This window comes from Ischnura elegans, chromosome 6 (genome assembly GCF_921293095.1).
Source record: "Ischnura elegans chromosome 6, ioIscEleg1.1, whole genome shotgun sequence".
Classification (NCBI taxonomy): domain Eukaryota; kingdom Metazoa; phylum Arthropoda; class Insecta; order Odonata; family Coenagrionidae; genus Ischnura; species Ischnura elegans.
Window position 1 is genome coordinate 99,187,577 of NC_060251.1, and position 12,030 is coordinate 99,199,606.

General features: G+C 38.2%; 1 long non-coding RNA gene and 2 other non-coding genes across 3 annotated transcripts in view; 2 read left to right on the plus strand and 1 right to left on the minus strand.

The window, feature by feature from the left end:
- LOC124161248 overlaps positions 1 to 12,030 on the minus strand; it is a 356,365-nt gene that overhangs the window by 65,899 nt on the left and 278,436 nt on the right. The window lies entirely within an intron of this gene.
- Positions 7,688 to 7,802, plus strand: Trnal-caa. The gene is made up of 2 exons: positions 7,688 to 7,725; positions 7,757 to 7,802. It is a non-coding gene; the product is annotated as a tRNA-Leu (tRNA).
- On the plus strand, positions 9,588 to 9,702 carry Trnal-caa. The gene is made up of 2 exons: positions 9,588 to 9,625; positions 9,657 to 9,702. It is a non-coding gene; the product is annotated as a tRNA-Leu (tRNA).

Below are 12,030 nucleotides of genomic sequence, written 5' to 3' on the forward strand. Positions count from 1 at the left end.
TAACCGATTCCAAATTTTTTAAAGTAAGCGTGACCGAGTCCAGCTAAATGTGTTTGCTACTTGGCCCATCTCTGGAGTTAACCTATATATCCGCGGCGAGGGCGTTGCTCTCGATGAGCTTCTCTCTTATCCCACGGGCAAACCTCCCCGCGTGGGAGTTTTTTCGTCCAAATTCCCATGCAGCAACTGTTGTGTCGAGCAGGGGGGTGAAGTTCCGTTGGGCGCCCAAATGACCGAATTTCCTCCCGTGCAATGCGGTCCCACTCAAAAGCGGATGCCCCGTAAAAAAGGACGGGAATTCATAAAAAAAAAAGAGACATTGAGGACAAAAAGTCGAAAGGATTGAAGAAAAGAGAAAAAGAGACAGCGAAGGGGGTTGAGCTATTTGGCTGAGTCACGCCTCGATGATGAAGCATTTGTTCCGTTCCTTCTTCTGCGATCGATGCGTTTTCTTAAACTGGGAGAGTTCTCAGGGAAGGTAACTTAGGACGATATCCGATCCAAATTAGTAAATATTTTCTCCTTCTGACAGAAACATTTGGGAAAGTTGGCACTTTTGCAGAAGGCTATAACAATTAGTTCCGTAGCCTCCTTAGTAAAAGACTTCAAGAAGTCTTCCTGTTTTTTGAAGTAGGTACCATTTAACTCTATAAGATTTAATTTACCCTATTGTTTTCATCATGTTGCGTGAGATGAGTTGAAGTACTCTGGTTTGCTTAGCTGCTGGAATTTTTTTCCAAATGGCACATACTTTGACAAAAACTTCAGTCATATCTTCGTGAGCGAAAATATGGTCATTACAGCCGGCGATGGCATAAAAGAGCATACTCTCATCCTAGTGACTACCCTTGACAACTTCATACATTATTTCCGCGTTTTTGACTGAAAAACATCTCTATTTCGCGTCATTTATCGCATGCATGGCATAAAGGCTGTTTTACACGGTATACGGAATTGCGCAGTCTGACGTACGTGTGAAGGCGCAATCAAAATTGCGTCGTGTAAAGCGGTGAATTGCTAGAACACATGCGAGAATGCGTGGATGCGAGACGGCAAAATAGCCCCTGTTCTAATTTCGTTCATGCATTCGCGCAATTCCACGCCATTTTAGAAATTAATGCAGCTCTAACCTGCGCAATTCCGTGTACCGTGTAAAACGGCCTTAAAATGAGGCGGCGTGTTGCGGGTCGCCTACCCACAAAACTGCTTTCGGGGACACGATAAAAGGTCACTTTCTCGATAATTAAAAGCAATAGAGCTGACGTTTTCGTTCTAAAATATCAAAGGAAGATCAATGCTATACTCCATTGGAAAAAAATGAGTGCTCGCTAAAACCAAATTTAAATTATTTACATTTTTAACGTTTTTCGTTAAAAATTTCTAAATTCCAAGACAAAATGGCGAACAGAAGATATTAACCGATTTTGAAAAAAAATCATATCTGTAATACCCACCCGGGTACACAACTTACAGGTATTAAGATTCGATCCTAAAAAAAAGTGGCAAAACGAGGCACCCTAGTGTATACTATAGGAGGGGTATTTAAGTTTCTTTCACTCTCTCGACATGTGCGGCTGAAGGCATACTACGGAGCATAAGAGGTTACTTTCCCAGAGGTAATTACGATACAGTTAGCTAAGTCTCGTGTGAACTGATATTGCGAAAAGGCCCATAATAAGTGTGTCATCTACACTGCAACTGCCATATTAATGTAGGAGAATCACCGAAGAAAAAAATAGCAAAAACTAAACGCAACGATGATGAAAACCATAATTTTCAAAAGACTCTTACACGGAAAAAAGAGTTTAGTTAGAACTATCGAATTCTGATGAAATTTATCAAACTTTTGGGTTCATATGGCACATTGAAAAATTCAGTAATTATTACCAAACCAGTTTGATAAATTCTATCAAACTGATTTGGTAATTGTTACCGAAATGGCTACAGCAGTTCGATAAAAACTATCAAAATCGAAAGGGTAATAAAATCGACGTAGCGTGCACATGTGAAAGATTTTCAACCCAGAAAACACTATTATGATTGAAAATAATAAAATTAGGAGTTTGGCATAAGTTTCTGCCAAAAAAATACAAAAAAAAAGTGGAAAAATAACAAGCCTGCATGAAGCATTGAACGTGGGCCCTCCGCGTGATAGCAACGGACTCTAACAACTAGTCTAAATCGGTCGTCATAATAATTGATAACTTAAACGCTGTAATATATTATTATTGTAAGTATTTAACCTTTGTTTTGAAATGTGAGTAAGGTGTGACTACAGTTTCCCTTTGTATGCTTAAGAGGAATACTTGATGCACACAATTGCATTACGTAGTTACTCCATATGAATATCTAGTGCAGATGCGCAAGAAAACTTAATTGCAGGCTTATTACATCGATATAGAGATGGCTTTAACGTGCTGGGTGATATCCTTAGCATGGATTGGGTCTAGTATCACGGCTTTTATCACATATTATTAAACATGATCGCAAATGATTATACCTCAGGAATACCTCTAATTAATGTTTTAATGTGTCGAAATACACAAACATCTCCTTAAAGCTTTAATATCTATGATAATATGCGATTCAATCAATGTCTTTGATGCACCAGCTAACGGGTAGTATTGCAATTTAAAGCTGGAAAAAAACAGAAAAATGAACGTAAACAAAATTAAAACGTTATCGCCATCACAAATAATGAAAACAAAATCATTTCTACCAACTTATCTTTTATGTAAGGCCTGTTTAAGAATCTTTCAACTGCAAATGTGTATTGGTATAAACATATGAGGAACGATAGACCGGTCGATAGATTACGAAACACTTGGTAAATTCTATCAAACCAAATTTGCATAGCAATGTAGAGTTTGATAATTTTTACCAAACAAGCAATCACCTACGTAAAATTAATCATAACTTCGATAAAAGTTATCAAACTCAGAATCGTATTGAATTAATTCGGTTATTTTTACGAAACTCTTCCGTACAATTGACCAAATTATGCAATACCAAAATGTTTGATGAAATATATCAAGAGCTCACGCTAGCGTTTGGTAAAATAAATCAAGTGCTTAATAATTTGCATCAAAGTTTAAGTATATTTAACAAAAATACTCCCTATCACACCAGTTCGATAGTTTTAATCAAATCTTTTTTTTCCGTGTAGGAAGCGAGATTTTTTTAAGAATGTAAAAATGATAACTATCACGGCTGCGCAAATTTTCTCAACGTATTTGAGATGACAATTCTACTACGTAAAACAAGCGAATTAAAAAAAAATAAGTGCATGATTTGGATGGTCAGGAACTGTACCAGATTAGAGCACTTCAGGTGTCAATAGAATAAAAAGCGGGCAAGTGGAAGTCCAATAGCTGTTAATTGAGGCCAATTAGGCATGATCCTCATTATTATGAGATTGTTCGAACGATTCGATAAATTTCGAAAGCAATGAAAATGAGAAATTACGCAGATATATCACGCGTCATCAAAGCAAGATCGAGGAATGAGGTTTAATCCGGCGAATTGATTAAGCAATCTGAATCCATAATCTCTTTCGCAGACATTGAAGAATTCCAAAACTCTATCAAACTCCGAGTCGTGATCAAATTACGCGATTCGTCGTCCCCCTCAACTCATTTATGTTGCCAATCGATTACTCCACGACCACCGATTAGACACGAACAGATGAATTAGTGCCGAAAAAATGGAACGAACTTCAACTTTAGCTTGCGTCACCATTTTAAGAGTCAGTATAATAACTTCATGGTTCTGCAGAACAAAAAAAACACACTGGATAATATGAACTTTTTCACAGCAGGCTATCTCAACGTCCTTCATTGCTATGCTAATTAAATCCGAAAAATTGATATTCATTGACCTTCCACCGATCCAAATCTATACGTGATGGACTCATTTGAAAAGCATAACAAATGGCGATAATTAATTCCTTAACCCATGTGGCAAAGCCGACGAAATTTATAATGTTTACAGGGGGAAATCAGTGAGAAAATAGTCCAGTCATTAACTGGGCGAAAACGTATTAAAATTCTCATTAACAGGGAAATGGATAAAAGACGTTTATATCTTTGGTGAAAACAAAATAAAAACGATAAAAATTTTGAAAGGGTAGTTCTCAATCTATATGTTAGCTTATCTTCGACAAAATAGGAATTCGACCGTAAAAATGCACTTTTCCACTTGTCGCCCGAGTTTAAATACAAATTTGAGGATTCCTAAGGAAAATAAATGATATTCACTGATTATGAGTACCGAAAAATAAATAAGCGTTTTTAAAAAGACAAAAGCTAGGGCATGTAATGTTTAAATGAAGAAAAATATCAAAATTTTACTTTTACGGCTAAATTTCCTGAAGGATTTGTAAGTTTTTTGAAATATTTATCTGATTAGCCCACGTGGAATACAGATCTTGTATTTTATTCGTGCATTTGAAACATTATTAGGCTAGGCTCTGAATGACCAAAGACTCTGTAGACGCTGAGGTACTTTAATCGATATTGTGTAACTAGTTGTACATCAACTGGTGAACTTGGAAATAAGGACTTTTTAAAAATCGATTAAAGAATCAAAAATTAATAAATAGGTGTCCATTAATAGAGTTCAAAAGGGGAAAAATTGCAATTGGTGATGCGAATTCGAAAACAGCACGATTTCATTCAGCCTAGTTATGCGAGATATCCATTTTTATTTGCATATCCAAAGCTAGAACAGCTATAATTTTTACTTTTCCGCATAAATGCATGCGAAACGATAGGTAATGCTCATTAACAGGAAAAAAGTTTACGTTTACAATTTAAAAGTTTACGAGTTTACAGCTCTATTTGCCCAAAACTAACCAAAAACTTTTTTATCCAAAATTTCTGCTGGGTCAATAGGAATCAATAAATAAATGAGATAGTAGAAATACATTTTTAATTTAATACAGGAGGAAAATTATATTTGAAACTGCGAATTTAAAACCGGCAGAGGCACATTGATCAAATTTAAGCGAGAAAAATAATTTTCTCTACATATTTAAAGCTATAACTAAGCTATTCTTTAGAATTTTACCCATAGATGAATGTTGAAAGACACCAAATATCCATTCACAGAACAAAAAAATCGAAAATATAAGCTCTAGTTCTCCGGGATATGAAAAGATCTCTAACCCAAATCCCGGCCGAAATGAGTTGTGCAGAAATTCATGACTTCGATTTCATTTACCGGCAGGCAGGCGATAATTAGGGCCTCAACCACCTTAATCGCAACATGGAAAAAGTCTGTTCACACCTCCCACGCAAAACATATCGATCGGCCTTTCGCTAAGTCCCGGACGCGGGCGTCCTTGGATATAATCCTGGCTGCGATGATTCGCGATCGTTCGCAGCATCCCATTCACTTGTCTTCTCCAACAGCCGCCCCATTCCAACAATCCCTTCCCCCCACGACCTTCACATCAATCCACGAGCGCGGTTAATCCATGTTGTCGGCTACTTAACATCCTTTCTCTCTCACCATTCCAATACTCCGATCGCCGTCGGCATAACTCTCATTTTTCCCCATATTGCCTTCTATCAAACACTCCGCCAAACAAACCATTTGAGCCACATGGTCACAATGAAAGTAAAGATTTGTAAAATTTCACAAAATTTCATTGCATGGAACTGGTTCCATAGAAGAGTCCAAATCCTGACCAGAATGACATTTTAATCTACGAACGGGAGATCGGTTTGGTGTGGTGGCTAGAGTGTTGTCTTCCCACCCCGTGAACTCGGGTTCAAATCCCGGCGGAGGCAGAGAATTTTCTAAGTATACCTGATCCCTGCTTGATTTTTGTGTGGAGGACAATTCAAGCGCAGCACTCCGTCCGTCGGATGGGACGTTAAGCCGTGGTCCCCTTGGCGCCTATTGTTATGAGTATGCTAATGCCGACGGCGCAAATATCATGGCGCAAATGATCTCAGCTGTCGGTCGCTTCCTCCAAATGCCATACCTAACCTATGAATTAAAATCTGTTATTATTAATATGGCATTCTATCGGTTGAGTAGGTACCCATGGGACATCAACCAGCCCTGAGGAGGTTGAAAAAGTATTTCGTCGAAACGCCGGCAGAAATGGAGTGCCCAACCCGGTGGAAAGCCCGAGAGATATTCATAGGTATCCATGGAGCATTTGCGTATTACTCCGGCCGTCTCTCCTCCCAACTAAGAGTTCCCTCTTCAATTCACGATGAGACCTATTAATCCTTTCTATAAATCCTATTCTCTTCCTATACCTGCCCCGCCTTACAACAGCGATATTTAACATCCTCTACCCGTTCAGTACTGGCTTCATATAAATCCTCTGTCTATTCCGTATCTCGTTCAAAGACTTTTTCTCCTCGCCCACCATATCGTGCACTTCCTCATTACATTTCCTATGAGATAATATGAGGTAGATCATATAATTGTGCTATCGTTGAGGTTTTCTTCTAATACTGATCTCATCATTAATGCACATTTTCCGAAAAAATAGCAAAAATTTATCATATTCGAACAATATGGTATCATAGCATACTTTGAGAAGTGGCAAAAAGTGAATTAAGCGTTCGACGCATGGTGAAGAAGAGAAATACAGAGCGAATCGAAAATAATGCGTATTTCAGATAGTATGATACAAGGAGAATTTTTACCCATTTGGGGTCAAATTACTCACTTATTATTAATTACTCGTTATCTCTTACATTATTAATTACTTTTTATCTCCCGGGTTGCAAGAAGACGTCAAGGTTAGGTATTCACGAAATGGTAACATTTGAACTGATATTAATCGTTTAAAATATCCATCACCCGTCTTATCGGGAGAATGATTGATGGGAGGATAAAGAAAGGAAACCATGAAAAAGGTGCGATACACGTGACCCAGAAAAAATATGATAAATATTTTGCGAAACTGCTTAACTTCGCAGAAGTCTACAAAACACCAATAACGTAAAACAAGGAGAGCTACGACTTAAACACCCAAATTCATCACATCCTTATCGTACTCTTCATCACAAAATCAAGCTTGCTGGAAGGAGTTAAACTCTTAGCCGATAAAGGATTATGTGGAAGCGTTTATCAATGAAAGATCCTCATATTGATAGTGATTAACAAGATCATACAACGATGTCTTCATCGATTCATAAAGAGCATCGAATAATTTTTCTGCACCTCAGAAACCCGGGTCGTACTATTTAAAATAAAGTGTGGAATAGAACAAAGTAATTTTATTTTATTCTATGATGAAGCAGTTCCACAAAGTAACGCCTGTGACCGTGTCTTATATATACTACATTAGATACGGAGGATAATAAAGGTTTGGATAGAGGGAGTTCTGAGCGGGGAGAGGATGATAAACAGCAGTATTGGAGGGATATATGTTGGGTAAGTGGTTAAGAGGAAGGAAGAGAATAGGATTTAAAGATAGATAGACATAGAATAGGCCAAACAGGGATTCGAAGAAGGATGGGGAAATAGCTGGAATAATTCACCAAATCTACATGTAAACCTACCAAAAGTATCACCTACCTCTAATAGTTCGAATTTGTACATTTTCCTAGTCGCTCACTACACCCACTTCAAGGAAGGGATATTTTACATATGACCATAAGCAAAGGCATTTCATAAAAGGGTACCTACAGTTTATTAAAATCAACCAGTTACCTCAACTGTCAGGATGGCCGAGCGGTCTAAGGCGCCAGACTCAAGATAATCTTGCCCGCCATGCGGGTCTTGTGAATTCTGGTCCTCGTAAGAGGGCGTGGGTTCGAATCCCACTTCTGACAAACTTTTTTTCGCCTGTGACAACAAAAAAAAAACTTGGGACAATTAAAACTAAAATCGCAACGCAAAGAACGTATCAACGCAATCAATATTTTTCTCAGATCGAGGTACATATCTAACATTTTTTCTCTTCTTGTTAAAAACCTTGCATTCTACACACTATGATTTCCTAATTACGATAAATACTGCCGAAAATAATTTTATTTTCAGGCATAAAAATACTCTTAGAGGAAAACATTTACGACATCACAATAAGAAATAAACGGTGAGACCGCAGAAAATAAATTCGAAAGGTTTTGTAATGGTTACTATAATTCATGGTGCGATTTCTTTTCAAAGACATGCGTACTCCAATCTGCGATCATTGACCCGAACCAGATTTCTCGCGGGACTCCGTCATCTCCAACACTGCACGCGATAGCACCAACTAGTCTTCAATATAGATGACCGACCGAGACATCTCGCGAGCACGATTATGACGCGGTTATCAATTGGCCGTCGAAGAAAGTTATACAGGGGTTAAAAAAAAAGAAAGATGACGTCGAGGTTATTGGAGGCCACTTGACGGGAAATTTGTGCAGGGAGAAAGACTAATGCGAAGACTGAAACGATAGTTCGAAAGCTGAACAGCAGCGAGTAAATGCATGGCGCCATATTTGCGGACTTCAGAGTTATATATACGATGTTTCAGGAGGAATCTGCAGTACTTCAGGAGGTGGAAGGGGAGACAATTTTTAATAATTTATTGTCCCTTAACATAGGGTCGCAACTCCTTAGTTACTGCCTTATGGCAACGCAAACATAATATTAGAGCCCCACTATATATCCAGGTCCGATAGAAGCGATAAATTAAGAGAGATGTATTGCCGATCGGATAGATATGGGAATTCGTTTTTCCCCCCCAACCGTAAAGGACTTTAATAAATGCTAGTTCTAACTTCGTTAGAGCAATTAAGTTTCATTTGTAAACGGCTGGTGTCCTAACACCCCTTGCCACGCACCTTTTAGGCGGCTTGCGGGGTACTATGTAGATGTAGATGAAACATTTTGTTTGGTGCACTTTGCAGTTGGTTTTTCTTTGGTATTCAGTCTTTTCGGCATTTTATTTGATATACATATTTTTAACGACATTGAATAATTAACGTAGGACGAAAATGTGCGATTATAATTTTCTGAAACAAATTAATCTCAAAATGGGTGAGATTGCGCAATAGTATTGTTGACACTCGATTGAAGCTCTCGTTTAATTAAGCTCAAATATCTCCTAAGGGGTATATTGGCAAGTGGTAAGAGTTGAAGCATGGACTGCTCTCAAATCATTACGTCAAAGTGCGATAGATAATTATGACTAGCACAAAGCAAGTTCGCAAATCAAAACTTCAGCTGCATGTTATAAAGTCACGGAACATGTAGAATTTCTGTGTGAAATAGTCTACAGAAAAACTGTTGACATGGAGAAACATGAGTTCAACGCTGCCGATGGAAGAGCTATAAATTTTCACACCGTGCCCCAAAGCCTAGACTGGGGAGCACGACCTTCCTGTTACGGTGACCGTGGTTCTTCTTGGCAGCAAGAAGGATATTAGAAATAACGTTCACTCACTTCGAAGTCCCAAACTCAACTCTTTATTCTTTCTCTTTTACAACGGGCCGAAGCCCTCCTCCCCTTTGAGGGCATTCACGCCCCCACCTCCTGGGTTTCAGGGGGCTCCATGTGCTGAGAGGCCGGCCGCGGCTCGTTACAGTACGCAAAACTAGTTAGCTATTATTATCTTACCTCCTCAACTGTCAGGATGGCCGAGCGGTCTAAGGCGCCAGACTCAAGATATTCTTGCCCGCGATGCGGGTCTTGTGAATTCTGGTCCTCGTAAGAGGGCGTGGGTTCGAATCCCACTTCTGACAAACTTTTTTCGTCCGCGATGATTCGAAAAACTTATTAACACCCGACATTTCCACGCAATCTATAATACTGGATCGGTAACTAAATGTTTCTGCAGCATTACGAGGAATATTCGTATTAGTAGGCGAAGTGAGATATCGTTTTCCGAATGATTTTAACAATGGAAAAGGACAGACCAATGGTAGATAAATGAATGATGCTTCACCTACAAAGTGAATTAAAATATTTAAGAAGTAGAGATTTTAGAAAGATAAAGCGTAAATTAAGCGTAAACAAAGACGTATCTATCGAAACTCCAAGGTTTCTTAACAAAGAACTGTCACACGAAATTGGTACAACGAAGCAGTAATTACTTACTGCATGAACATGAACTGTTATTTGAATCTGAACTTCAATTCAATGACACCAGTAAGTGGATACACCAACACAGTACCTTAAAATGTTCATAAATGTATAATAAATTCATACATAAAATAAATAGAAGAGGGTGTTTAAATCTTGTTAAGCAACATCGAGTAGTTGAAAAATATGCTCAGGCATGCAGCTAGGCATTTCTTTGATAGCTTCAGAAATTAAATCGCCTTCTTTGCCATTTATTCGTCGTTTTCTTTCATTAATCAACACTGAATAGGTTTATAACGGTTAAATAAAAGTCCATTGGTTCCGTATTCGATGTATTGTCGAGATATTCAGAGGAAGACTGGTTTTTCTCACCCGTAACGTGTGAAAAGGCTGTCATTAGGGGGGGGAGGGGGGCTATTCTGTTTCGGTCCCTTGGGACTCCGTTAGGTGATATTTCCCTTATCTCCCAAACACTCGCATGTTTGCCGACGATGAAGAGGCTGAGATTGTCCATCGCGTGCGCACAGAAAGAAACGCTTACAACACATGGCTAGGGCGAGTAAATGACAAGCGTTTACACAGCGCCAGATCAGCGAATACATCCAGAGCCACAAATACATTACCGGGGAGGAGCCGATATCGGTCAAAGATAATAAGCTTTGACACAGGCCAGGGCCCGCAGTAAAGTGTAAGTATGTGTGTGCAATGCTGGCGCAACAAAAAGTTACAAATGCTATACCTAAGTTCAAGTTTATCAGACGAGGTATGCTGGAAAATATAAAATAAATACTTCTTTCAAATTTTCTATTACTTGGTCCATTTTTTCATTTCACGTAATTTTATATTTTTGTATTTTGTAAGAAGCAACTTTTTAATATGATTTTTATTTTTTTAATGCTTTCTTTTCTATAAATTTTCCTTATATTTGGTATTTTTTAAACAAGATCATTTTTATTAAATAAAAAATTATGTTACAGTACACTTTTTTACTCTAGAACCGTGGACTATTTCGTTCGACATTACCGGCGGCGAAGGTCACTTTTAACTCCTGATAATTTTTACAATTTTATCAGATAAGTTTTATGTCATCCCATGGGGAAGTAATGAGATACATACACAAAAATATATATCATAGAAACAAATAATTAATGATAAAAGGAAAATAAAGACTCTTACAATTAAACTAATTTTGCGATTAATACACCAACCAATCCAAATGCAATAAAAAGCAAAATATAAACTTTCAATCACTCGGAATATAAATAAAATAATAAATAAACTAAAAAATCGTAGGTAGGTACCTACTGATTAGGTTTAAATATTAATATTGCGTGCCAATACGTACCACCTATCAGGCTCTTCAGCTCTCATTTCATATAAAACTAATCAATACTTCCTTCTCCACGAGATAAAAAACTTGCTTTTTTTAATTTCAGTACATTTCATATGGCTCTTTACGGAAAAGAACGTTTGTTAAAATACGTTTTACTTTATTTTTAAAAGAGTATTGCGTCACGAAAAAGAAGACAGTGTACGAAGATCTATTGTAAGAATGTAAGAAGATCGAAATGTTTCGTAAGATCGAAGAAGGGTCAAGGCGGAGCAAGGCGTCGTCTTAAGAGGAGTTTATTTTTTCATTTAGCAACAGCCACAATCGTATAATGGCACACTTAACGTAGCGAGTGCGTGCAGACCTCGCAACACGTATTGGCTATCGTCGGCTGGGAATTTCAGCGAACTCGACTCGAAAACTAGAAAGTCGTAAACGTGGAGAGCGGCTAAAAATTCCTTTCAAATGGCTTTTCTTCTAGTTTCTCACGAATTCTCCGCCCGCGTTTAAATAATAACATCTATTTTCACGGAGGGCCGGCGGCGTTAGAAAGGTGGTTTGAGCTCGTCAGAAGGACGGATGAAGGGAATCCTTAGCATAAGTCTCCTCGAGCAGCTGGAAGCATAGTGCACGAATTCCATAACACCGCCTAATCAGT